We start from the raw sequence: 5187 nt of genomic DNA, 5'->3' as shown, positions 1-5187 counted from the left end.
CGTGTTTACACTAGCTGCATACACTTGGCAGATGTAGGTATCGCAGGAGGTTAGTGTTGAAGTTTGGACTGTTGCTGTGTATTGTGATGCTAAATACTGGCACCCAAGGTCTGGGTTGCCCCTAGGGATGAGGAAATCCCCTTGCGCACACCAAGTGATGCTATGTAACCTTGTTCCTTCATTTAAAACTATTGGTTGACTAAAGAGGCCTCCAGCCAGCCTATCGCTGTGCAGAAGAGAGGCAAGCAGGGTTTAGAATCCCAGGCTTGGGGTCTTGAGGCAGGACCATGACAAGGAGAGCACAGAGGGTGGTAGGTCATATCTCAGGGTTATTGCTAAGGAAGTAGATGCTAACAGCTTAGAGGGCAGATGGCTTCCCAGCTCTAGTGCTGACTAAGGCTTATTATAAAAGTTTTGTGGCTTTTATCTGGGTACTAAGTGATCCAAGATGGGTTAGAAGCTCCCAATTGAGATTAAATATTTATTACAACATATTGGCGAGCCAACATGTGGTAAGAACTTAACAAAATTGAGATTTAACAAAATTCCAGATTTCAAATTCCAGGATAAAAAAAAAAAATGTACTTCCCCCCCCTCCCCCTAACCCGAAAGCTGGGTGGGATTTGGGACAAGTGTTGGAGTGAATGCTAATTCGGTGCACATGATTTGAGAGTTTCACAGCCTGAGATAAGACGGCTGTACCCTGAGAACTGACCTCACACCGTACGGCAGAGCCCAGGAGCTACAGTGGCAGGCTCAAATCCTAGGCAGCTTGGGCTCTTCTTGGGTGCTTCTACTGTGCCACTGCTAAAGCACAACTCTGGATGCTGGGGACAGATGTCAGCCGAGTCGCTCAGTTGCAGCACCATGTCTAGGCTAAAACACAGCAGACACAGGAGATGAGAGACAGGCAGCAGATCTCTGAGAATTCTGGACCAGCCTGGTCTGCACAATACAGTCAGGGTGGGACCCTGTGCTGATAGATACAGCCACTTGCAAACAACAGTCTGTGATTCAAGATGACACATGACACATTTTTTTCCACTTAAAAGTACTATATTGGAGCCAGGTGGTGGTGGTGCAGACTTTAATCCCAGCACTTGGGAGGCAGAGACAGGCAGATTTCTGAGTTTGAGGCCAGCCTGGTCTACAGAGTGAGTTCCAGGATAGCCAGGGCTACACAGAGAAATCCTGTCTCAAACAAACAAACAAACAAACAAAAAAACAACAACCAACCAACCAAAAAAGTACTACATTGGTTTTTGCTTAATAATAGTTGAGAATGTCCTTAGTAATTAAAAAATTTTAAATACATATAATCTTACACTTATATAAAGAAAATGGGATATAATGAGCATATTTATCCACATAAGGTATATTTATCATTTCTTTTTTTAAAAAAAGATTTATTATATGTATGTACACTGTATCTGTCTTCAGACACCCTAGGAGACAGCATCAGACCTCCTTACTGTTGGTTGTGATCCACCATATGGTTGCTGGGATTTGAACTCAGGACCTTCAGAAGAGCAGTCAGTGCTCTTAACTGCTGAGCCATCTCTCCAGCCCATAAATTTATCATTTCGAATAGAAAGATAATGCTTTTCTGTTGCTAGAAAGCGTTTTGCCCTGGGAAAGGCATATTACTGTGGGCCAGTGTGAGAACCAGGGTTGGGGTTGGGGCAGAATTGTTTTGCTTCTATCTGAACAGGAGAAGAAAAGCTGTGCTCCTGAGAGCTAACGTGGGGAAGGGTTTCAAGCTACTCTGAGCAGCCAGCCTGTCTCCTTGGAATGTGGGGCTCCCCGGAGAAGAAACAGCAGCCCTGTAAGAGCTAACTGGAAACGGTGTCATGCCATTCTGAGCAACTGCTCTGCTTAGCCGTGGGCTGCCACTGGAGAACTGATTACGGCTCACCCTAGTGCATGACGCATACCCAGGGCAAAACCTCTGAGCAGACGCAGTGTTACTTAGGAATAGGCTCATACACTAAGTGGAAGGGAATATGAATGAAGTCGAGATACAGAGATACAGAGAAGGCTATTAAATTAAGGAAGAAAAGGTACATATATACTAAATAAATTCAGGCCTCTGATCTCAGCACTTGGGAGACAAACACAAGAACAGGTAGGTTCCTTGTGAGTTCAAGGCCAGCCTAATCTACAGAGGAAATCCAGGGCAGGCCAGGATACACAGAGAAATCCTGTCTCATTAAAGAGTAACAATAATAATTGTATTAAGTTGTTTTAATTGTTTTAAGTTATCAAAATGAAGGTGTCTACAAGTTCCATGGTTATGATGATAGTATACGTCTCTCTTTGAGAGAGATCAAAACAGAGCAGTCCTGAATGGAAAAGGGGCTGCTGGATTGAAGCAGTACATATCAAACTCCTGGACCAAAGGACCTACTATGTTGGGAGAGAGGCTCTGTACTTGTGTTAACAGGAAGAAGGCTTTGGGCTCCTTCCAAAGTAATAAAGATCAGATTTGGTAGATGGAGACACACACACACACACACACACACACACATACACACTGAAGATCTCAGCTTCAGATGGGAGACATGCTAGGGACCAGATGCACTGGTAAAGTATATTGCTAACACTGCTTTTAAAACAACTCTGAAACTGACTGGGACATAGCTACATCTCCAGCTAGAACTTGAGTTTACATGGCTAATGAGTCTTGTCGGCTACAGAATTCTCATGCCTTATTATTACATAGCATCTTTCATATGGTGTGAATGGAGACTTATATACGATCAAACTAACGTCCAAGGAAAAGACAGTTTTCACCTGCTCAAACAAAGAGCAGGAAATTGTCCTTAATTGGTCTGTGCACCCTGCGCATTCCACACAGATGTCTTTATAGACCTATGTATTGCTTGTCAGGTTTGTGTATTGCAGAATGGAGGCCCAGGAGGCCAGCCCTGACCGGGATTCATCCTCAAAGATGCTGAAAGGCCAAACCTGCTGTTTCGCTCCCTGATCGATCCTGCCTCAAACTGATGCCGTTTCCAGAGACTTGCTGCTAGAACAGCTTCAGGAAGGACTGCTGATCCCAGATGGCCTCGATTAATCCGGCCCTTCAGACTGATGCAGTCAAGAGTTCACTTCGTTCACATATGTAGACCTGACAACCAATGTCAGCCAGCTCTCTGTTGACTTCCCCAGTTTCCTTCTGGGATCCCAAACAGGAGTTCTTGGCCCCAATGCAGCAGGAAGCAATAAGAAGAAGACTGTCGTCCCAGTGGCGTAAGTTGGGGTGGATGGATTTGGTCATTTATGAATTATACATATGTTATTTTAAGGGATGATTTACAAATAATTATAGTCTTGGATGGGGAGGAAACTAAATGTGGAATTTAGAATCAGGGATTTCTATCTTTTCCTTTTCTCTATCCTTTCAGACAAAGGGAAGAGAGCGTGTGGTGACACACGCCCAGCGAGAAGAAAAAAAGGGAGAATATAGAGTTGTCATATAGAAATAAAAGGGTAGATTATTGAATCTACTCTGCAACTTAGAACTGTTGCTATTTTCAAATAAGGTTATTTTTTTTGTTACATTGGTACAAAATGCTATATACATTGATACAGATTTAAGGTTTTCATTGGCATAAAGCTTTGTATATTGATACAAAATTTAAGGTTGTTACAGTGTACTGTATGTAAATTTCAACTTTTGTTTGGGTATTATGCCTGTGCAACTCATTTAAAAATACAAGGTTTAGTCCGAGTCCTTTTAGTAGCTGAATTAAATAATGCAAGTTAATAGATAATTAAATTCATGGTCCTATTAGAAACTAGTCTGAATGATCACAAAAATATTGATCCTGGATAGAACAGATAATAAGTAGCTGTAGACAGGTGACATTAGCTTGTTTGATATACGATGAGTAGATAGATGGTCTTCAAAAACCTCAGAGACTTACAGAATATGGCATTTAAACATAGCTGTATAGTTGTATTAATTTAAGGGTTTCTTTTGTTTGTTTGTTTTGTTTTTTGTTGTTTTGGTTTTTCAAGACAGGGTTTCTCTGTGTAGCCCTGGCTGTCCTGGAACTCACTCTGTAGACCAGGCTAGCCTCGAACTCAGAAATCTGCCTGTCTCTGTCCTCCAAGTGCTGTGACTAAAGGTGTGCGCCACCACTGCCCTGCTTTAAGGTCTTTTTGACATGGAGACATGTCAACGCCTGGCAGTACCACACTGGACCTGGGAAAGGATGCCGAGCATCAGCAACCTCCATGTGGAGTCGCTTCAACTGTGGAAAGCTCGCCATAACTCCATCCACAGACGGACAGAATGCTGTCCGGAACGGATGAACGGAGCGGCCTGCAGTTTTCAGGCCTTGGAGCAGGAAGCTGTACCTATGTCAGCGGGCTGCCCATGCCCAGCCCCTGCTGAAACATCTGGACGAAGGCTTGGCTTAGAACAGGCTGTTGCACTGAAACTCATTGCACAGCCCCAAACTCCACCTCAGATTCTTCGGGAGCACGCATAGCCTGTCTCTGAGGGACCTGATGAAAGCCACAGCCTTATGACCACCCCATACAGGACACTCCTTGAATATCATCCAGGCCTGTCCTTTTCCATCATAAGAAACGTCAATCTTGAAATGTCTGTCTTCATAGCTGTCCCTAAAAACAGGGATCCAGCACTTACCACAAGCATAAAATTATTATTTATTTTTTATTTTTTAAAATATTTATTTATTTATTATATGTAAGTACACTGTAGCTGTCCTCAGATACTCCAGAAGAGGGTATCAGATTTTGTTACGGATGGTTGTGAGCCACCATGTGGTTGCTGGGATTTGAACTCGGGACCTTCGGAAGAGCAATCGGCGCTCTTAACCACTGAACCATCTCACCAGCCCATAAAATTATTTTGTTGCTATTTCATAACTGTAACTTTGCTACCATTATGACTGGTAATGTGAATGTCTGCTATGCAGGATGGTCTTAAACGACCCCTTGTGAAAAGATTGGTTGGACCCCAAAAGGGGATGTAACCCACAGGATGAGAACTGCTGGCATATGCAAAACTTGACATTAAGAATTGTGTGGTTGTGCTGGGCAGTGGTGGCGCTCGCCTTAATCCCAGCACTCGGGAGGCAGAGGCAGGCGGATTTCTGAGTTCGAGGCCAGCCTGGTCTACAGAGTGAGTTCCAGGACAGCCAGGGCTACACA

The 5187-nt window shown here is 43.6% G+C and overlaps 1 pseudogene; it reads left to right on the top strand.

Moving 5' to 3' along the window:
• Positions 1 to 2282: 2282 nt before the first annotated feature.
• LOC110295437 overlaps positions 2283 to 5187 on the top strand; it is a 7631-nt pseudogene continuing 4726 nt past the window's right edge.

Source organism: Mus caroli, chromosome 5, assembly GCF_900094665.2.
Source record: "Mus caroli chromosome 5, CAROLI_EIJ_v1.1, whole genome shotgun sequence".
In the NCBI taxonomy this organism is placed as follows: Eukaryota; Metazoa; Chordata; class Mammalia; order Rodentia; family Muridae; genus Mus; species Mus caroli.
Note: the sequence above shows the minus strand (reverse complement) of the source record. Positions and strands in the feature narration are given on the sequence as shown.